Raw genomic sequence first — 24,374 nt, 5'->3', positions numbered from 1 at the left:
GAAAATGTTAGAGTGGGCAAAGAAACAGACTTTGGACAACAGATAATTGGTAAAGAGTGTTATGTATCTTAACCCCATTGAGCTCTTGTAGGATAAGCTACACTGTAAGGTGCGTGAGAAGTGCTCGACAAGAACAAGCGTGGGGTGAAATATCACCTGAGTATCTGGACAAACTGACAGCTAGAATGCCAAGGATCTGCAAAGCTGTCACTGCTACACATGGAGGATTTTTTGAATAAAACTCTTTGAAGTAGTTTAAGAAGTTCTGAACATCGTTTTCAATTGTAATAGTCATTTTTCACATGATTAATGTCCTGACTATACATTGTGATCAGTTGAATGCCACTTTGGTGAATAAGAGTAAAAATGTATTTCCATAAGAGCAAAATCTGTACATTATTCCAAACTTTTGGCCGCCAGTATGCGTGTGTGTGTGTGTGTGTATATATATATATATATATATATACACACACACACAAAGAGGCCACTGCCATCAGGGAATACCATTGCCATGAAAGGGTGTATATGGTCTGCAACAATCTTTAGGTAGGTGGTACGTGTCAAAGTAACATCCACATGAATGCCAGGACCCAAGGTTTCCCAGCAGAACATTGCTCAGAGCATCACACTGCCTCCGCTGGCCAGCCTTCTTCCCATGGTGCATCCTGCTGCCATTTCTTCCCCAGGTAAACGATGCACAAGCACCCGGCTGTCCATATGATCTAAAAGAAAACATGATTCATCAGACCAGGCCACCTTCTTCCATTGCTCCATGGTCCAGTTCTGATGCTCACATGCCCACTGTAGGCGCCTTTGACAGTGGACAGGGGTCAGCATGGGAACTCTGACCGGTCTGCGGCTACGCAGCCTCATATGCAGCAAGCTGCGATGCACTGTGTGTATTGACACCTTTCTATCATGGCCAGCATTAAGTTTTTCATCAATTTGTTCTACAGTAGCTCTTCTGTGGGATCGGACCAGATGGGCTAGCCTTCACTCCCCACGTGCATCAATGAGCTTGGGTGCCCATGACCCTGTCGCCAATTCACCGGTTCTCCTTCCTTGGACCACTTTTTGTAGGTACTAACCACTGCATACCGGGAACACCCCACAAGACCTGCCATTTTGGAGATGCTCTGACCCAGTCGTCTAGCCATCACAATTTGGCCCTTGTCAAAGTTGCTCAGATCCTTACGCCTTACGCTTGCCTATAAAAAACATCCAGTGAGTAGCAGTTCTGTGGAATGGCCAGAATGGCCAGACTGGTTCGAAATGACAAAGTCTACGGTAACTCAGATAACCACTCTGTACAATACTATTCTGAGATGTGGGTTGGCGCTGTTTTGGTGGCACGAGGGGGACCTACACAATATTAAGCAGGTGGTTTTAATGTTGTAATATATATAGCTAAATCAATATTTGGTGTGACTGCCTTTGCCTTCAAAACAGCACTAATTCTCCTAGGTACACCTGGTTACTGTTTTTCTTGGTTGTTGGCAGATAGAATGTTTCAAGCTTCTTGAAGAATTTGCCACAGTTCTTCTATTCATTTAGGCTGTCTCAATTGCTTCTGTATATTTATGTTATCCCAGACTGACTCGATGGTCAGTGGGGGCCTCTATTGGGGTCATGCTATCTGTTGCAGGGCTCCCTGTTCTTGTATTCTATTCTGTTCTATTCTATTTGCAAAATAATTGTTTGGTAGTCTAAAATGTATACATTGTTTCCTACTGACACACTAAAGCTGAAAATATAAAAGACAAATGTTTTTGTGAAACATCTTATGTGCCTAAAACTTTTGCAAGAAATATTTAGGGTAATATGTAATGATTGACGTCCTTCTTTCACATCAATGTTTACATATGCTTATTTCCTTCACCGTTGTTTAAAAGTTTGTGCGTCACTATGGTACATCCGTATAAACTACAGTATAATATTTAAAGCTATTATATTGAGTTGATTTTCCTCTTCACATATGTGCTTCAGACGGCATCATATTAATCTTTATAAGAAAACTCTGTGAGAAGTGAAAGTGGTGGTGGCGTAGTGGGCTAAAGCACAGAACTGGTAAGCATAAGGTTGCTGGTTCGATCCCCACAACAACTACCATTGTGTCCTTGAGCAAGGCACTTAACTACAGGTTGCTCTGGGGAGATTTTCCCTGTAATAAGTGCACTGTAAAATGCCAAATGCATAAATGTAAATGAGATAAAACATCTATTAACACAGTAATAAAAAAGAAGCTGCTGTATGCAGGGGCTGTGCTAATCAGGTAAATGCATCTGGGACGGTCCTGGTTGCATGCTGAGTTGTAGTGTCAGAATGTATGGGAGGAATTAGCACCGATTCTCATTTCAATGTAAATTAGCTTTTGAAGGCGATGTGCCAATTGTAGCACACGGCGGGAAGAGGGTTTACCACTTAGAAAATGACAGTTTGGTGATAAATCATCTATAATTAAACAATTTGGCATGAGCATGTTGATGCCAGCCATCTTTCCTGGTGGTTTCTTAATGAAGTTGAAAGCACTGATTGGCTGTGTTTTGCCGTCATTGAGGAATGCTGGGAAAAAGACCCAGTGGTAGTGGCGTTTGGATCTTTTAGCCTCAGGCTGTGCTCTTGGTTCCTTAATCAGCTCCACGTTATGATGTATCCCTCCTTATTTGCTTTTTAAATGTCCTCATACATAGTTTATATGGACGACCACTCTTACTAGGCACACTCAAATCTGAGACCCATTTCTCTTAATAGGAGATTCATTGCTTTTGATCAGAATTGTCACACAGCTATTGCACTGGCCAAAATGGACTCAAAGCAGAACAGGTACTACAATGAATGAGGTAAAGAAAAAAAAAAAAAAAAGAAACACATTACTGAGCACTCAACGTTATCTTGTTGCTCATGTTCCTGGTTGAGGAAATGTAATTCTTCCTCCTTGTTTACCCTTAATGTTTGTTTGGGGAGCAAGGCTTCAGTGTCAGCAGAGATGCAGACAGTCACTGAAACATGCTGCTATCAGGCAGGATGGAGAAGAAGGTTGAGTTCACACTCCACTCATTTGGAAGGGGTGTATATCAGAGAAAACCATGTGACAGAGATTAATATCAGCCTGATTCATGGAATAACATCCCACCTCTTTGCCCTAGAACAACTTCCTGATCAAAGTGGCAGTGTAACACCTTAACATTGTGCAATAATAAAAATGCATTATTCTCAATACGTTTACGACCGATAGATAGAGCAAGCTACTCTGAAACGGACATGCTTGTCATCTACAACAAATTAATATTTTTGTGTGCTCTGCTTAGAGGTCTGCACGGGCCTTAACCCAACCCGAACCCGAAATTGCTTACTATCTCATTTCTTCTCCTAGATAGTACTGTTGCAATAGGCTGTATTTTATGTAAGCATATAGGCAACATTCGTAACAGTACTGAAACAGTAAACATACACAGTTTTAACAAGGCACGGCAGCCCCTTAGTACACTAGAGCAGAAGTGGAAAAAAAAAAATTGCTTTACCGTTGATGCGCTGAAACTTCACCTGTTTGAAGAAATGCAACAGTCCCCTCTATGCAGCCTGAACTTGTTTAGAATGTTGAATCTTTGTGACAACTGAACATTCTAGACACAGAACAAAGAATGAAACAGAGCGCAGGTGTCTCAACATGCATTTTTGTCAGTTTGAAGTTCTTTTTAACTTGACATAGCGTTTAAAATATTCCGGTCCTGCACGAGACGCTGAAGAAAAAGCGAGACGCAGTGCAAATGTCAAAGACATTAGTCCAGCATGTGTTTAAACAATGGGAAATCAGAATAGACGCGCAAAAACACGTTCGGTGTGACGGCCCCTAACTCATCCTTTCGCGCGTGTCTGTGAGTGAGAGCGCGTACGCGAAACAAGTTCGGTAAGCCTGTTAAGTTTTTCATTAATTGCAAACCCGAACCTGACCCGAACCCGAAGTCCAACTTGAAAAACTGACCCGAACCCGGCCCGAAACCTGTCGGGTTGTCGGGTCCCGTCGGGCCTGGGAAATGCAGACCTCTAGCTCTGCTGTAGAATGCTGCATTCCATGCCATGATTTGTAAGTCTTTATGAGTTTAATGCTAAAGATGTGATCAAATATTCATCATGTGATATGTGGAACAAGGACATTATCCTTGTCAGTGGGAGAACAGTCACATTGTATTCACTATACATTGTTACAAGGGTCACCCCTAATTCATTTACTATCCTGTTGCAGTATTGGGTAAAAAATAAAACACTACATTGATATGCATGATATTGGACTTTGCACATTACATACGATAACATTTGCACTATAAGGATTGAGCATATTTTGCACAACAGACATCATAATATTTGCACTTATGTAGATGCAGGGTTGGGTTACTTTTGAAATGAATTCCACTACAGATTACAGAATACATGCTGTAAAATGTAATTTGTAATGTATTCCGTTAGATTACTCAAGGTCAGTAACATATTCTAAATACTCAGCACTGGTAGATTTTTTCACTTGTTTTGACTATAAAAACACTACTGTAGCCAGTACAGTAAGACAAAATACACGTTAAAAATACATTCTCTGAAAAACATAAATATCTTATGCAGTGTTGTTTCTAAAACAAGATCAATCAAATTGATCTTGTTTTAAGGATTTTTAGATATTTTTACAGGAAAACAATACAAAAATTATTATCAAGAATATGATTTTTGCCCTAAAAGCGGCAATCAAAGGTTTTACTAGAAAAAAGAAATAATGATCCAACGTGAATTTTCTTGATAAATAAATATGATCATACCTGGTAACATGTGCATGTAAAATGGCTAGAAATAGCATTTTAGCTTAGTGTAAAGCTGACAGTTTACTCAAGGTTTATTTCTATTTCTTCTGCTCCAAACATTTCAAACTTACTTCTCTGTCTGCTCGTATGAATGTAACACATCATAAGAAAGTGTTTCACCGCTGTTCAAATGCACTTTGGATCGCATCATTTATATGTATAAATGTTTTCCATCTGAAAGGACTAAATATTAAATTAAACAATTGACAATAAAATGCAAAGTAATCTCTTCAGTAATCAAAATACTTTTTGAACGTAACTGTATTCTAATTACCAATGATTTAAATTGTAACTAGTGGAATTCAGTTACTTATATTTTGTATTTTAAATACGTAATGTATTCCGTTACTCCCCAACCATGTGTGGATGTTTATAGATTTTTAGTTGTATATTTGCAGTTTAATTTATTCAATGTTCCTTTCAGCATTAAGTTTCTTTTTCTATTCTCTAAATATTGCATGCTGTTTATTGTCTATTAAATTAAATGTTTATTTTTCTAGAGGGCACACAAAGAAGTGTAGCTTGTTAGCATTATACAGTATGTGTATATATGTGTATTATGTGTGTAAATATATGTGTATTATATCTGTAGCATTATATGTTAACATTATTTTAGTGTGAAAAAATCACCTACTAACCTTATCTAACCTACAAACCTGTAAAGTTACATCCAGTATTACAACTTCATTGCCATTACAGCACACTGTCGATAAACCCTATAAGACATTTTCTCACACTTAAATCATGTATAACAGAGATTTTATCACACTTGAGTCATGTTAACACATACAGTGCTTACTGTACATCTTGTGGCAATATTTTTGAAACATTGTGTTTTTTTTTGTTTTTGTTTTTTTTGTTTAAGGCCTGGCTCAATTCACTTTCATTGTAAGTGCCATACTGTAACTGTATTTTTCAAATAAATGAGGGATGAGTTATTTAAAAAAAATTTTTTTTGTGATAATCAATATTATGCCTTAAATGCTGTCGATTGAGCTTAACTTGTATTGAACCCGGAATATTCCTTTAAGTAGCAGCTGGTAGTTCGGCATGCTACAGTTTCAAAGTGGCTTCAACAACACTATCCTGTTGTACAATGAAATGCAGGGTCTTCTCTCCCTCTTCTAAAGAGTTCTTCATCTCCAGCCCCTCTCTGTGTTTATTTATGTCCGACTTGGAGTCTCCACAGTCAGTATTCATCCATTATGTCCTCCCCTCTTTAATTTGGCTGGCAAATTTAATTTACAAATGAATACCTTGCCTTTCTAATCGTCCATCAGGAAAGATAAATACACTTTTGTATGGAGAGTGTTTGACAACTTTTTTTCTTATCCTCTTTTTTGATGCTAGTGAGCTGGGTAGTCCTAACTCTTAGATGACAGCAGGAAGAGAATGAACACTTGCAATGATGCAGCATGCGCAGCTAATGTGGCATCTTGATTGAGCAGTTGCCAGATTAATTTGACTCTGTATTAATGTTGGAGTGAGAGCTAAGCACTGAATAATTTTAAATGTGTAGGGAATGTTGGAATTTAAAACCTGGAATTAATCTTTTAGTCTTTTCGTCAATATTATATTTTTTTTTCTTTGTGTTGGTTTGATCCGCTCGGTTTGGATGTGTGCTTTTTTCACTGTAAATACATTGTAGAAAAATAGGTATATGAGAAAAATTCATACATTGCATAAAAAATATATATATATAAAAAACAGACTTTGTTTTGTTTTTGCTTGTTTTGTACTGGTCTTGTTGTTAGAGCAGCAGTATTTCATGGCTCTGAGTCCTATTTTCTTTTACAATGTCAAGTCATTTTTATTTGTATAGCACTTTACACAACACACATCGTTTCAAAGCAGCTTTAAAGAAAATCATGCATTAAAAAAAAAAAAAAAAAAAAAAATGAAACTTTAATATCTATAATGTCTTACAGTGATCATTGTGTAGTTTGATTAAATATGATTATAAAATGTGTTTAAAAATTAAATAATTAAATAATAATTGTATTTAGAGCCCCTGTGAGCAAGCTGAAGGCGACTGTGACAAGGAACATAAAACTCCATAAAATGTTGGTTAATGGAGAAAAATAATCTTGGGAGAAACCAGTCTCACTGTGGGGGCCAGTTCCCCTCTGGCTAAACAACATGAATATATATATATATATATATATATATATATATATATATATATATATATATTTTTTTTTTTTTTTTTTTGAGGATGAGGGCATGCAACCTGTCCATGTTGGCATCTGTCTAGCTTCTTCCAAGTGAGAAAAAATTGAGCCACAATACAGTAAGTCACAGTTGGAAGCAAAACCTTTGACGTCAACAACAAAATGTAGGAATAGATTTCAGCCCCCTTTTAAATAATGATTAACCTATTTATTTTGCTGTCCTAACTATACATGATTATATGGTTAGTTGCATTTTATTATTTACTTTTATCTTTGTTTTCCCTGCTGTCTTTGCTGACCCTATCAGAACAGATTTGTGGCCCAATTTTGGGTTGGGACTCACCAGTTCAAACCACTGCTCTGAATACATTCTAGTATTGATGAGCAGCCAGATACTAAATTCAGTTGCTTATCTTTACTCATGGCAACAGATTCAGATTTGAGAGAAGTACTGGTGTTATACAATATGAGCATTCACTCTGATGAGCCACTTCTGTAAAGGGTCTACTGAGCACAATAGAGGAAAATGAGAAAGTGTAGAACAATGAAAAGGCATTCATTTAAGAGCATCAGATTATCTAAAAGAGAGGGAGAATCTTCACAGCAGTAATCAAGCCTTGATGAAATAATGGAATGTGTTAAGCCCTTATAAATTCAACCCAGAGCACTGCGGTAGCCACAAGTAAATAAAACCACACAAACTCTAGATTGTTAGCATTTAACAAAAGAAAAAATGTCTTAGTGTTTGTCAATGCCTCTGAATTTTCTTGGTTAATGTAACGAAGTTCAAGGCATGCATGGGAAGGAGGAAGCTGGGACCGGCTTGACAAACACGTAAACATGTATTATACAATTTAAAAGACAAAACCAAACGCACTGCTTCCCCGCAGTCACGTTGCACACACACAGGTCCATGCGTCTCTCTCTCTCCATCTGCCGCTGTCTCCTCTCCTTAAAAAAGAGGAGTATAAATACTCCCACTGCCCCTCACTGGAACGCGAGACCGGTGCGGCACACAGGTGGAACTCATTAACCACTTATCTTCCCGGCCTCGCTCTGCCCCTCGCCGCTCGGGGAATTCTCTGGGCTGTGACCTACTCCCCCCAATTTGTAGGGAGGGAGCTTTGGCACGTCAGGATGGTCACCAGATCTGACCCACACATGCCTGGGAGTGGGAACAGGACAAGGGAGAGGAGGGAGTGGGGAATAGAGAGAGAGAGAGAAGAAAGCAGTGGGAGAGAGAGACAGTCACGCCGGCCCCGGACATGCTGTCGACTGGTCCTCAGCCACTCCTCCGACCCCTGGCGGACAACAGCCGCTCCTCCATCCCTTGACGGACGGCAGCGAGTCCTCCGTTTCTTGGCAGACAGCAGCGGTTCCTCCAGCTCCTGCCAGATGGCAGCAACTCTTCCGTCCCCAGGTGGATGGCAACGGCTCCTCCTTCTCCTGGCAGACGGCAGCAGCTCCTCCTTTTCCTGGTGGATGGCAGCGGTGAGAGGCTCCACAGCAACGCATCCTTACCAGGTTTTGGCACCAGTGTATCAAAGTTCAAGGAATACATGGGAAGGAGGAAGCTGGGACCGGCTTGACAAACACGTAAACGTTTATTATACAACTTAAAAGACAAAACCAAACACACTGCTTCCCCGCAGTCACATTGCACACACACAGGTCCATGCGTCTCTCTCCCTCTCTCCATCTGCCGCTGTCTCCTCTCCTTAAATACTCCTGCCGCCCCTCACTGGAACGCGAGACCGGTGTGGCACACAGGTGGAACTAATTCACCACTTATCTTCCCGGCCTCACTCTACCCAGATGCTGCTCGGCCCCGCCCTGCTCGCCACAGTTAACCTTAAGAGTTCATGTGATGTTGTCTGTTTTTTTCTCAGTACACACTCTATATCAAGTCCTTGCATGCCTCCCTCATGCAGTCCCTCGAGAGCCGCAGAAGGAATATGACAGTAGGGAAGCGGCTTCGGCTTTCAGAATGAAAGTGAGCCTAGAGTGAAGTGTCTTGAGTTTCATGTGTTCACAGTGAATGCAATCAGTCTCACCGAGTGCCTCTTTAAAAACAGCACTCGTGCCTGTCAGACAGAGGGATATATCATTCATTTGCATGTGCCTGTTGAAACATTTGCAAAACGCTGTGTTTAAAAAAAAACATTATGAAGCAAACAGCTTCACTAAAAGAAAAACACACAAAGCAACACAATGCAATCAATATCAAATACAGAAATGTTTAAAGGATATGCTGTCTACCGAAGTACATGGAGAGTAGTAAGATAATCCACTTCTGGATTAAAATTCTGATGATGTGGCATTTTGCCCAGGTTTATATGCATGCGATACATGTGCATGTGGCCTGAGAAACAAGTGCCACTTGCAAATGTGTAATTGCTGTGATTTTATAGAGTTTCATAGATCAGTACTTATGAGAGGAGCTCCTATAGCATCAGTCACTGATGCAGTGTCGAAGTGACTGACTTGAAAGGAAATAACACATTTCACATTTAAACAAAGATCCTACCCATTTGTGACAAGGAGGAGGGTGGGGCCGGCCGTGACTACACACGCCCGGCCCCCAGTCAGGCTAATCAGCCGAGGAGAGGGATAAGTGCAATGAGATGCGGCAGTTCGGGAGAGAGAGAGCTACAGGCAGCTGCCCTGTATGCAGTTATGTTTGTGCGTCTTTGTGTTTAAGTTTATTAAAACATTACTTTGATGCTTCATCTGGTTCCCGCCTCCTCCTTTCCATTGAACCCTGTTACACCATTTAACAGAAAACATTTGTATTTTAAAGTGATTAAAATAATTGTGAATATATATAAATAAAAATGTCATATTTATAGGCCTGTCACGATAATTACGTTATTGACTTATCGTACAATATATGGACATGACCTCGATAATTTTTGCTGACCTCGATATTGCCCATTGTGTTTACTTGCGTGTTTGTTTACATAAGAATGAATGTCACCAACATTTTAGCCAGTCACGTTGCATCCATTACGAGATTACATGTTACTCGAGGCTAATAGGTGTTTTAATAGGTGTTTTTCCCGATGACTGCATAATTCCAACCAGAAAGTTTGGAAGAATAAGTCCAAATGGACTTGGTTTCAAAGCCTCATTCCAGAGCTCTGGTGTGGGAACATTTTGGCTTTAAGCCAAATGAGAGAGGAGAGCCTATTAACATGAACGAGCTGGTATGTCGACTTTGTTTAAAAAAGTGACAATGAAAAGTGGCAATACAACTTAGGGCTCAACATTAACGCTTGTCCGGGAGAAGTGGATTTTGCAAGGGCAAGTCAAAGAGAATTTTACTTGCCCGACCGAACAAGTTGCCTGATTGAAACCTTAATAATGATAAAAAAATGCTGGGTTTATTTGTGATTTAGCGTATGCCAGTATGACTTATTTAAAAAAATAAAATAAAATAAAAAACATATCCTGCTGTTGAAAATAATCTACAGTGTCTGAAATTCTGTTCGGGATTCTGAGTATTGTCTTTGTATTAATTCCAGAATCTGCGTGAATACAGGACATCCTCTTTTGCACGTCTTTCTTCATCTCTCGTGCAGCAGCGCTAGTTGAATTTGGTGAGTATGCAAAGTGGACGCATTTTTTGACATGTGAATGTCATTGTACTGCGCCTGTGTTAAGAGAGCGTTGCTATAAAACTATTGCACCTATTTATAAACAACAAAGCTGTCAACGTTGCAAGTGCGTAATGTCGGAGCGATTCAGGTTTGCAGCCTCCGTCGTAATTCATAATACAACACCTTTGATAAGAACTGCAGAAATAGCAAATGCTTTGTGTAATGCTACCTGCTGCTGGATGAAGAGAAACATTTAAGCACCTGTTACATCTCTTATCTTCATCTATCTGGAGCTCTTTCAGATATATACAGGTATTCTCTGCCATGTGAATCAGTCAATTTTAATATGTAATAATATACAAACATAAAAATAAAATGGTAATATAAACACTATAATATTAACAATTTACATAAAATGAAAATATATTATCTACATAATCTAAAAAAATTAAATAAAAAAATAAATAAATCTTAGAACTGTAATACTATACTATATTTATGTTTGTTTCATGTGGTTTTGAACATACCAAACATTTTGAACACATCCAATTTTTTTATTTAATAACTAAAATGTCAGGTCGTACAACCATCAAGTAAAAAGTAGTATCATATTTTCCTTACACCTGATTCAATTTTTTATTTTTTTATTTTTATTTTTTTTATATTTTATTATTTATATATATATATAATATTTGTTGAGGTAAAAGTATTTCTAACAAGTACTATTAATTTTATGTCATGAATATTGTGAATGTTGTTCCATCTGACATTTGATATCACGCTGGGACATGCCAAATGTCTCTATGTTTTTTCAAGGATGCAAGACTTGTTTCTAGAGAGGACATGTTAAGTGTGAAGGTGTGGGGTTGCTTAATTTTCTTGATAAAATTTTGATAAAAATCTAAATTTGATCTTGATAAAAGTTCACAGCTATGTTATTTGTCAGTGACCCACACACAGTGGGTACTCAGGATTCGTTAGAATTTTAATGCATTTTATTTACATTAAACATATTCATTTTTACTACTAATTTTAGAAAAAAGTAATTTTTCTTTCTCTGAAAATGTGAATGACCAATTTACTTGTCCTAAGGACAAGCACATCACAATGCTTAATGTCGAGCCCTGTAATCTAAAAGCTCATCTAAAACATAACCATTTCATCCAGTTCCCTATCTGTCACTCACTCAACGTTTTGTTGATGTAGTGACACTAGGGGTCACTCTTGGGAGCCCAAAACACCTCTGATCTTTGAAAAAAGGCCAATGAGAATTGGCGAGTGGAATTTGCATGCCACTCCCCCAGACACACAGGTATAAAAGGAGCTGGTATGCAACCACTCATTCAGATTTTCTCTTCGGAGCCAAGCGGTTGCATTCAGTGCACTGAATACAATTCCTCTAAAACTCACCTTGCTAAAGACTGCTGTATTTGAAAAAAAAAAAGAGTATATTCTGAAAAGAGTATATTTTCTATTCATAAAAGAGCAGCACACACGGAATGTCTTTTTAAAGATGCCCTTCTGTTTGTGTGTTATTCCTGGTTGCGGTCGCTATCTCTCCGCTTCCGATGGCCACGATCGCTGTCTTACGTGTCTGGGCACTGCCCACACGGAGACATCGTTCGTGGATGGATCATGTCCTTATTGCAAGAACATGACCATGGCAACGCTGCGGTCGCGGCTTGCATTTGTAAGAAAGCAAGCCACCCCAGCAGCTCCCCACCTCGGTCCTTCTACCTACGGGTATGAGGCCCTGTCGGTTAGCACTGGGGGCGATTTGGCGACCTCAATGGGACCACCTCTGCCGGGTATCCCCCCACGGACCTCCCATTCCCCAGCACGCTCGCTTGCCCCGATAGCGTGCTCGGACAAGATCGCCGGCTCGTCTCAGGGTGGGTTCGACATCTCGTTTGGCACCCAGGAAGATGATGAGTTATCGAGCGCAGCATTGGAGAGCGGGCTCGTCCCGTCTGACGCTGAGGTTTCGGCTGGGCTTCCTCCTTCGGGAACGGTCGCCCAGTCTCCGGCCAACGCAGATATGATGGACATGCTTTCCCGGGCGGCCACGAGCATCGGGCTAGAGTGGAACCCTCCACTCTCCCCTGAACCCTCACGGCTTGACAATTGGTTCCTGGGCTCGGGGCGCCGCTCACAGCCACACCCCGCCCCCGTTCCTTTCTTCCCGGAAGTGCATGAGATGCTGACAAGGTCGTGGGAGGCACCTTTTACTGCCCGGTCCCGATCTTTCAGCTCCCCCGCTTTCACTACCCTCAATGGTGGAGCGGCCATGGGGTATCCGATGATCCCCCAGGCGGAAAAGGCGCTCGCAGTGCACTTATGTCTGCAGAGCGCCGCTACCTGGCGTGGGCGCCCGAAGCTCCTGTCCAAGGTCTGTAGGTTTACGTCATCTCTGATGGCTAAGGCCTACGGTGCCGCTGGACAAGCTGCCTCCGCCCTGCACGCCATGGCTCTCCTGCAAGTACACCAAGCCAAGGCGCTAAAAGAACTGCACGAGGGTAGTTCTGACCCGGGATTGATGCAGGAACTGCGCTCGGCAACCGACCTCGCTCTCCGGGCGATGAAGGTCACAGTGCGGTCTCTCGGGCAGGCGATGTCCACTCTTGTGGTCCAGGAGCGCCACCTCTCCACCTGTCCTTGTCCCCTCGTGTCTTCACGAAGGTCACGGAGGCAGCCCTTGCCCTGCTAAGGGAAGTGGGCTTCCGCATTCTCAAATATCTCGACGACTGGCTGATCTTAGCACACTCTCTATGCGCAAACAAGGACCTCATCCTTCGACACCTCAGCTGACTGGGGCTTTGGGTCAACTGGGAAAAGAGCAAGCTCTCCCCAGTTCAGAGCATCTCTTTTCTTGGTTTGGAGTTGGACCTGGTCTCGATGACAGCGCGTCTCACGAACGAATGCACTCAGTTGGTGCTGAACTGTCTGAAGGCATTCAGACGGAGGACAGCGGTTCCACTGAAACTTTTTCAGAGGCTCCTGGGGCATATGGCATCCTCAGCGGCAGCCACACCGCTCGGGTTGATGCATATGAGACTGCTTCAGCACTGGCTTCAAACTCGAGTCCCAAGATGGGCATGGCACCATGGGACAGATTGTGTGGCCATCACGCCGATCTGTCGCTGCCTCTTCAGCCCTTGGACTGACCTGGCATTTCTACGGGCAGGGGTTCTCCTACAGCAGGTCTCCAGATGCATCGTGGTTACAACAGACACCTCCAAGACGGGTTGGGGTGCCGTATGCGACGGGCACACAGCTGCCGGTTCTTGGATTGGCCTGCGGCTGCATTGGCACACCAACTACCTAGAGTTGTTGGCAGTACTGCTCGCCTTGCGGAGGTTTCAGCCGTTGATCCAGGGCAAGCACGTGTTGGTCCGGATGGACAACACAGCAACGGTAGCTTACATCAACCGCCAAGGCGGTCTACACTCCCATCGCATTTCACAACTCGCCCGCCGTCTCCTCCTCTGGAGTTAGCAGCGCCTCAAGTTGCTATGAGCCACTCACATCCCGGGCGACCTCAACACTGCAGCGGACGCGCTGTCACGTCAGGTTACCCTCAGGGGAGAGTGGAGACTCCAGCCCTCAGGTCTGAGGTCCAGCTGATTTGGGGTCAATTCGGTCAAGCACAGGTAGACCTGTTTGCTTCCCAGGAATCCTCCCACTGCCCACTTTGGTATGCCCTGACCGAGGCACCTCTCAGTATAGATGCGTTGGCACACATCTGGCCCCGTGGACTACACAATTATGCGTTCCCCCAGTGAGCCTACTTGCACAGACCCTGTGCAAGGTCAGGGAAGACGGGGAGCAGGTCATCCTAGTAGCACCCTACTGGCCCACCCAGACATGGTTCTCGGATCTCACGCTCCTCGTGACAGCTCCCCCCCGTCGAGTTCCCCTGAGGAAGGACCTTCTTTCTCAGGGACGGGGCACCATCTGGCACCCACAACCAGACCTCTGGAATCTCCATGTCTGGCCCTTGGACGGGATGCGGAGGACTTAAGTGGCCTACAGCCCGCGGTGATAGACACGATCACTCAGGCTAAGTATGCCTTGAAGTGGCGTCTGTTTGCTAAGTGGTGTTCTTCCCGACGGGAAGACCCCCAGAAATGCGCAGTCGGATTGGTGCTTTCCTTCCTGCAGGAGAGGTTGGAGGGGTGGCTGTCCCCCTCCACCTTGAAGGTGTATGTAGCCGCTATTTCGGCTCATCACGATGCAGTAGATGGTAAGTACTTGGGGAAGCACGACTTGATCATCAGGTTCCTGAGAGGCACTAGGAGGTTGAACCCCTCTAGACCGTGCCTCGTTCCCCCGTGGGACCACTCTGTAGTCCTTCAGGGTCTACAGGGAGCTCCCTTTGAGCCCTTGGAGTCAGCTGAGCTTAAGGCACTCTCTTTCAAGACTGCCCTCCTGACTGCGCTCACTTCCATCAAGAGGGTAGGGGACCTGCAAGTGTTCTTTGTCAGTGAATCGTGCCTGGAGTTCGGTCCGGGTTACTCTCACGTGATCCTGAGACCCCGACCGGGCTATGTGCCCAAGGTTCCCACGATCCCTTTTAGGGATCAGGTGGTGAACCTGCAAGCGCTGCCCCAGGAGGAGGCAGACCCAGCCTTGGCATTGCTGTGTCCAGTGGGAGTTTTACGCATCTATTTGGAGCGCACGCAGAGCTTTAGAAGCTCCGAGCAGCTCTTTGTTTGCTTTGGTGGACAGCGGAAAGGAAGTGCTGTCTCCAAACAGAGGATCGCCCACTGGGTCATTGACGCCATCGCTATGGCATATCAAGCTCAGGATGTGCCACCCCCTGTGGGGTTACGAGCCCACTATACCTGGAATGTGGTGGCCTCCTGGGCCCTGGCCAGTGGCACCTCTTTGGCAGACATCAGCAGAGCAGCGGGCTGGGCAACACCGAACACCTTTGTGAGGTTCTACAATTTCCGGGCTGAGTCGGTTTCGCCCCGTGTAGTGGCAGGCACAAGCAGGTAAGTTCCGTGACAGCTGGCTGGGTGTACCGCTTGCACATAGTGCTTTTCCCCTCCCTTGAGGGGAAGACGTGTGCTCTTGACTCATAGTAGTGTTCAAAGACTGTGATCCCTGGATGATTTCTTCCTTAGCCATGTGGCAGTCGAGTTTGCGGAGAAACTCGCTGCCAGCTCAGTAAGTGCGCTGGTAAGGCCCTGTACTGAGGTAGGTGCTCCGCATGCAATGGTTCCCCATAGGTAACCCCATGTGTTATATCTTCCGTAAAATCGTTTCCCTATTGGTAAACTACGTCTTCCTTGAGCAGAGGGCCCTCTGCTTGGGTCGCCATGCTTGTAGAAACTACTCCCCCCTTGGGTAGGACCTACCATGCGACTCTCCACATGACATACTTCCGACAAGACTCGGTAAGACCATGTGATGTATCTCCACTTGAAATACCCCCCCCCCCCCCTTCTCTGGGCGAGATGTGGTCTCCGTTGTGTCTTCCCCTTGGGAGTGACACCCCCCGACGTAGACACTTAGGGCTCCCAGTCAGTTAACAAATTCCACTCTTTTTGGGTAGAAAAAAGAGAAGGAAAAGAGACCTCAGCTGGGCCAGCCTGTCCCTATTTGTTGAGCAGTCGACTTGTTCCTGAAGGACCATTCGACACTCATAGCATCGTTGGGGGAGGTTACGTGACAGCCTGATGCACTGGCTACGAGGCACACAAAAGTCTGCCCATCTCGCACTGCTAGTCCACGTAACATAGTTCAGCTAGTTGTGGCGTTTTGTATAGAGACCCCTAGTGTCACTACATCGACACAACATCGAGTGAGTGACAGATAGGGAACGTCCTGGTTACTTTCATAACCTCCGTTCACTGATGGAGGGAATGAGATGTTGTGTCCCTCTTGCCACAATGCTGAACTACACACTGAAATGGCCGGGACCTGGTCTCGGCTCCTCAGCACAAAAACTGAATGAGTGGTTGCATACCAGCTCCTTTCATACCCGTGGCATGCGAATTCCACTCGCCAATTCTCACTGGTCTTCTTTCAAAGATCAGAGGTGTTTCGGGCTCCCAAGAGTGACCCCTAATGTCACTACATCGACTCAACGTCTCATTCCCTCCATCAGGGAATGGAGGTTATGAAAGTAACCAGGACGTTTTCCGAGCTGGGAACAAAAACCGCAGTTGGAGATGAAGTGACCTTCCTGACTTAAATTTTTTTGACATTCCAATTCCAATGTCTGAATATTCTTAAGAATTAAAAGTTCATTGCTCTTTGAAAGGGTGTACTTGCATTATTATGCTATTGTATTATCATTATATCAGTGGCATAAAATGGTCTTAAAATGACAATAATATTGTTTATCGCAATTATTTCTGGGACAATATATCGTCCAACAAAAGTAGTTATCGTGACAGGCCTACCTATTTAAAATATGTTGGGGAGACTGAAACATCACAACTGGCATTGTACAAACAGTTGAACATTAACAAAAGAAGTCAAGGACATCGGCCTGAGAAAATAATGCCTTTCTATCTAATCTGGCCATGCATCTTTCCATCTGAACATTGTCATTGATGGAGGCAGGATTTCATTAGAAAGCTTGTGAAATTTAATTTCCACCCTTTGCTGAGGACACTGTTGATTTGGCTATTCTCAGACAATCTAGAACATCTTTTCTGATGACCTCATTCTAACAGTTCCCAATTTCTGTTTAGAGAGGGCTGACAAGTGTTGGTTTAATTACAGCCTAAACTCTTGAAATGTACAGCATGGTCTACACCTACACTATGTACTTTGCTCTCTCTCACACGTTCATTCCCTTAGTCTTGCCAAGCACCATCTACTTAGACAGGAAGAGTCCAACTGACTGGCATGTAAAATAACCAATTTTTTATTTTTTTTTTTATCAATTAATGATTTTATTTTATTTTATTTTTTATTGTTTTGTTTTTGTTTTGTTTTTTATGAAGCTTTGGTCATGGTATCAACCCAGTACCAGTACCATCAATACAACTTAATTTCCAGGTGGACTGGTGCATCTGACTCCCAGAAGTTGCATAACACCAGCAAATCAGATTGAAATTGGTTAGTCAAGTGACCATTTTTGTGTGCAAAATGCATCAAACAATCAGTGAATGTATTGTGGGCAGTCTGTAGATGTGCCATCTGAGGCTGAGACTACCAATGCTCTAACATCTCTGTTGAATAAGTCTTTCCTTGTTGCTTTAGTGTATAATTAAGTTGTTTTAGGGTACAGTATATACTCTAACTGCTATATACTGTATTTGTGTATGTCTACCAGCCTAAAAACAGTTAGTGAAGGATTGAGGAGAAAGAGTGTTAACAAGAAAGAAAATTACCTCAGCCGTTCTTTTGGTTTCTATTAAAATCTCTGACCCTGCTTGTACTAAACACAATTTATCCATCCTGTGATGGAGAACGATTCACAGGCTCTCCATCACACAGTTTAATCAATTTTCCTACATTTTCGAGTTTTCGTGATCGGACTTCAATCGGATAGCACTTGACCACATTAAATTACAGGTGTAAATGCACCTAACATGCATTGTGATAGTTTCACTTAAACCACATTCGGAGGTGGTCCGGATGATGCTAACCACATTCAAATAAGGTGTAAATGCAAATGTGTTTTTGTTATTCAGACTCAACTAACAAGTTGTTAATTATATACAGTTGTGCTCAAAAGTTTTCATACCCTTATATAATAATATAGGTAATATATGAACAATTTCTAGAGAAAACATGAGTGAGCAGGCAAAACACATTTCTTTTATTTCTTATGGGATTCATATTCAACTGTAGGTTATAACAGAATGGCACAATCATAAAACAAAACATGGCAACAAAGAAAAAAATTAAATGACCCCTGTTCAAAAGTCTGCTTTCCCTTAGTTCTTAATACTGTGTATTGTCCCCTTTAGCATCAATGACAGCGTGCAGTCTTTTGTAATAGTTGTCTATGAGGCCCCAAATTCTTGCAGGTGGTATAGCTGCCCATTCGTCTTTGCAAAATGCCTCCAGGTCATGCAAAGTCTTTGGTCGTCTTGCATGAACCGCACGTTTAAGATCTCCCCAGTGTGGCTCGATGATATTAAGGTCAGGAGACTGTGATGGCCACTCCAGAACCTTCACCTTTTTCTGCTGTAACCACTGGAGGGTCAACTTGGCCTTGTGCTTAGGGTCATTGTCGTGCTGGAAAGTCCAAGAGCGTCCCATGCACAGCTTTCGTGCAGAAGAATGCAAATTGTCTGCCAGTATTTTCTGATAACATGCTGCATTCATCTTGCCATCAATTTTCACAAGATTCCCCGTGCCTTTAGAGCTCACACCCCACCTAAAACATCAGTGAGCCACCACCATGCTTCACACTGGGGATGGTATTCTTTTCACTATAGGCCTTGTTGACCCCTCTCCAAACATAGCGCTTATGGTTGTGACCATAAAGCTCTATTTTGGTCTCGTCACTCCAAATTACAGTGTGCCAGAAGCTGTGAGGTGTGTCAAGGTGTTGTCAGGCATATTGTAAGTGGGCTTTTTTGTGGCATTGGCACAGTAAAGGCTTCTTTCTGGCAACTCGACCATGCAGCTCATTTTTGTTCAAGTATCGTCGTATTGTGCTCCTTGAAACAACCACACCGTCTTTTTCCAGAGCAGCCTGTATTTCTCCTGAGGTTACCTGTGGGTTTTTCTTTGTATCCCGAACAATTCTTCTTGCAGTTGTGGCTGAAATCTTTCTTGGTCTACCTGATCTTGGCTTGGTATCAAGAGATTCCCGAATTTTCCACTTCTTAATAAGTGATTGAACAATACTGACTGGCATTTTCAAGGCTTTGGATATCTTTTTATATCCTTTTCCATATTTATAAAGTTCTATTACCTTGTTCTGCAGGTCTTTTGACAGTTCTTTTCTGCTCCCCATAGCTCAGTATCTAGCCTGCTCAGTGCATCCATGTGAGAGCTAACAAACTCATTGGCTATTTATACACAGACACTAATTGCAATTTTATAAGCCACAGGTGTGGGAAATTAACCTTTAATTGCCATTTAAACCTGTGTGTGTCACCTTGTGTGTCTGTAACAAGGCCAAACATTCAAGGGTATGTAAACTTTTGATCAGGGCCATTTGGGTGATTTCTGTTGTCGTTATAATTTAAAAAGGAGCCAAACAACTATGTGATAATTAATGGCTTCTTATAATCACTATCCTTAAATAAAAGAAAAGTTTTTTTGCATGATCAGTCATATTTTCAAAATCAATGCCATAATTTCACAATTTCTGCCAGGGTATGCAAACTTTTGAGCACAACTGTAATGACAGACACTGTAGTCTTGCGATGTTGTCACCTGATTTAATTAACAAAATCCCATGAATAAATCCATTGGAATACACTTGAAATCTCTCTCCTTAAAACCCAGTTTGCATGTCTCTCCTGGTTTATTTTCTAATCACTATCAGCATCCTTTACTCTGGGAATGTTTCTAAGTAGAATTATGCATCAATGATTTAAAAATTTGCTAAACGACATATAATTTTCAGTCACCGTTGCCTTTGATGTAATATGTACTGTAACTAGTGTTTTCCTTTTTGCTTGGGTAATTGTGATTGGATCTCTATTTAACTGCAGAGGAGATGCACTTGACTGCAAGGTGTAAATGCAATCCAACTAAAGAATATCCAAATACTATCCAGATTTGAAAATCATGTTAATAGCAGATGCAAAGGGGCCACATTATTAACAGGTGTAAATGGTGATCTATCTCGACTGACCTCTTGTGATTGGATGACCCAAGACAAATGTTAATACCAGGTGTAAACTTGGCTTCAAGGTCTGTTTTAGACTGTAAGGGCCAGATTTGCTAAAGGTTTGCGTGTATAAATGTGCAAACTTGATAGCACGCTAAAAAAAGGCCCAAGCTGATCTACTAACGTAGTCTTTTAAAGATTGCATCTTTCAGATGCGCAAAATAGCACGTCTTGGCAATTTTTGCATGTTTTCCCGACATGAATATGCAATTTAGAGGCATGCCTCCAAATGCTCATAATAAAGGGCGGTCTAAATGCAAAAGAATCAAATTGCACCCGCAAAGTAATTTATCAAGCCTGAAAGTCATTTCAGTATCGGAATCTACGAGAGCAAATTAATACGAATGAAAGGCAAGTATTAATCTGATTTGCACTGTGGATCATGCTGTCATTGTGACAAAAAGGAGACTTTGAGAACAAATAATACGTAGAACACCCTTTATTGACACACATTTAAGTTAAATTTAATTAATACTCATGAAAAAACTGTTTTATTCGATGATTTTAAAACTCTATAACATAACTGATAACATCACAAGCCTACTAACAATTTATGTCCAAATTTTGTATTATTTAATATTTTAAACATTGTTTTTAACTGCAGAAATATTGCTAAATATTTTAAGTGGCGGTTCTTTCCAGTAGGCAGGCCGATACCCATCTGTATGCTGAACAGGTTTCGTCTTGAACTGGTGAACAGGGAGCGCAAGTTATACCATGCGGCTTCCCGTGTCTCTCTCATGTGCAGCTAATTTTGCCATGGTCAAGATAATAGCAGTTTGAAATTTAGATTTAATTTAAGTATACATCATTGGTTCGATGGCTTAACGTGTACATAATATTGCATTTTCTTTGTGAATTATGAACATTTCAAGTGAAGTGTCATGTGCATTTTCATCAACTTTTCTTACACTTGTTAAATAGCAGGGATTTTATAATGATATCATACAATCTTATAAATAAACATATAAATGCCATATTGAATAAAAATAAAATAGTATTTAGTGAGAGCTGTAATGTAAGTGCAAGTACCACATGCAAAAGTCTCCTTTTGGAGGGTGTGTCCAACATATTTGCACGTGTAGTCATTTGCATGTTTTTTCTTAGTAAATCACCCTCAAAATGCCCATGATGTGCACACGCAATTTCATAGATTGCACAAGCAAATTAGCACCAGTTATTTGAGATCATATTAAATTGAGGCCTAAGTGTCCAACATACCTTGGAAAAAACAAAACTGTGTGTCCAAAGCTTGCAGACCCAACTCTAAATATTAAACTCTCAGGGTTAGGCTTTATGTTATTCCTGCAGAAAGATCTCTGTTATATTTTAACAGGAATTGAGCGTTTTGGCATAAAAAAGATGCCATTTGCTCACTTGCATGCACACACTCTTTAGTATTAATCTTCCATTGTATGCTATTCTGATACACTCGATTCCTCAAACACAAACACACAGCAGAAGCTAACTGCAGATCTGCAGAGCTTTGTCTTGAAAAAGCAGATACTGTCCTGTGTTTCACCTTTATTTGTTTCTCCTTACCCGTCATAATGTACCAAAACAATACCATCACCTTGGGCAACACACAGCTTTGTAGAAAGAAGAACCTTGGGAGTGGAGCAGAGTGAACTTTGCCAGGCTGCCGCACAGGGAATACTGCACTATTGGAGGAAGAATCTGCGCTGGTTTATTTTAAGACTACAAAACACAGTAAATGACATGAAACATGACACTGTGAAACAGTGTGTGAAGCAAACTTTAGTGGCTTTCATTAATGTGCTGGTGTGTTGCGAGGGCATTTTATTAGCATACTGATTCTTAGGAATGTTCAGCATGGTGGAAGTTGCTCCAGTAGCCTCATCTGAGGAGATAGAGCCACACTTTGGAGGTGCAGACAAATGACCGTACCCTGAGAGGACATCTGTCATCACCAACTGATGAGGTGCTGTTGCTTTTTCTTGGGCCTGTTCAATCTGTTATTTAGGTCTGAGCTGAGGCTCCAACACGTATAACACTTATTTTTCCATAGAGGACTAATGCTATCCTGTATACTACATGCTCATTCGGGCGTGGGTGGACTATTACTCTTGGGATGTTGGAGATTTCAACAACTGCTTTTATTTGGGTTTTACTTTGGCTAATAAGATGGCGAATTACATTGCAGATTTGATATGAAGGTAATGAAAGAGTGTTTCAGAACTGAAACCAGTTTCTTTAAGGCTGTTTTAAAATGTCCTTAAATCCAGATGATTACCCATCACTTAATAGATGTTTTTTTAAGAAAGCTCAGCGTGGCCTCCTCAGCTCACCTGTAAATTCTAATAGCAAAAGATATTCCTCGGCTCAAGGTAAGCAAATGAGTGAATCAGTGGTCAATCAGTGGTCTACCAACACCTTTCTGGCCTTGTTCTTTGTAATGGTGACTGAACATCTAAGGCTACATTCACATCAAGGAACTCCAAAATACTTAGAGAAACATTATCATCATGATGGCGCCGCGGATGGCTGCCTCGGTGTGTAGCGCTCCTATTGTTTTGTTGTTTTTGTTAGTTTGTCCTGTGTTTAGTAATCTTTTTCCAGTCAGTTTTACCAGAGACGAACTGCTGAACATTTGACAGCATATACCAGACAATCTTTTCCCAGTTTTTGAATATTCAGATGTTTTGCTGGACATTTTAGTTGGAGGCACAGCTGTGTTGTTCAAGAGACGCAGGCGAGGGAGATAAGCAGGCGCGCTGGTCAAGCTCCGTTGGCGTGGCTTTCGAACAGTGCTGCCGAGCATTCATCTAGCGAATCTCCACTCTCTTCCTAACAAAACGGACGAACTACATCTCCTCACCTGCACAAACAAGGACTTTTCAACCTCTGCTGCCTTATGCTTCACAGAAACCTGGCTGAGTGAAGCCTTTCCGGACAGCACGTTACATCTGCCGGGTTTCCAGCTGTTCAGAGTGGATCGCATTGCGGAGTTAACAGGGAAAATGAGAGGCAGTGGAACATGCTTTTACATCAATGAAAGTTGGTGTACAGATGTAACAACATTAAAGAAGATGTGCTGTCCTAATTTGGAAGCGCTCTTTATTAACTGTAAGCCTTTCTACTCACCACGGGAGTTTTCCTCGTTTATTCTGTTGAGTGTTTACATCGCGCCAAATGCGTGTTTGAATGCCGTGCTGCAACAGCTGGCTGATCAGATCACAGATACAGAACAACTATACCCGGACTAAGTTATTATTATTCTTGGGGATTTTAACAAAGCAAACCTCACACGTGAACTGCCCAAATACAGACAGCACATTACATGTCCAACCAGAGACAGAAATATATTGGATCACTGCTAAACAACAATAAAGTATGCATGTCGCTCTGTCCCTAGAGCAGCTTTGGGACTCTCTGATCACTGTCTGGTTCAACTTCTTCCAATCTACAGACAGAAACTAAAATCTGCTAAGCCTGTAGTAAGGTCTGTAAAGAGATGGACCAATGAAGCAGAGCTGGAACTACAAGCCTGCTTTGACTGCACTGATTGGAGTGTTTTTGAGGCTGCAGACACCAATCTGGATGAGCTCACAGATATTGTTACATGTATCAGTTTCTGTGAGGATATGTGCATCCCTACTAGGACTTATTTAACGTTAAACAACGACAAACCATGGTTTACAGCAGAACTCAGGCAGCTTCATCAGGCCAAAGAGGATGCATACAGAGGTGGGGATAAAGTCTTGTACAATCAGGCCAAGAACACACTGAATAAGGAAATCAGAGTGGCTAAAAGAAGATACTTTGAGAAGCTGAAAAACAAGTTTTCAGCTAACTATTCTGCATCAGTGTGGAGTGGCATGAAACAATTTACAAATTACAGGACTCCTACCCCCAACCCTGTGGTGGACCAACAACTGGCTGATGGTCTGAATATGTTCTACTGTAGATTTGGAAGGCC

This window comes from Myxocyprinus asiaticus, chromosome 2 (assembly GCF_019703515.2).
Source record: "Myxocyprinus asiaticus isolate MX2 ecotype Aquarium Trade chromosome 2, UBuf_Myxa_2, whole genome shotgun sequence".
NCBI lineage: Eukaryota > Metazoa > Chordata > Actinopteri > Cypriniformes > Catostomidae > Myxocyprinus > Myxocyprinus asiaticus.
The sequence above is the reverse complement of the archived record's forward strand: the minus strand, read 5'-3'. Positions refer to the sequence as shown.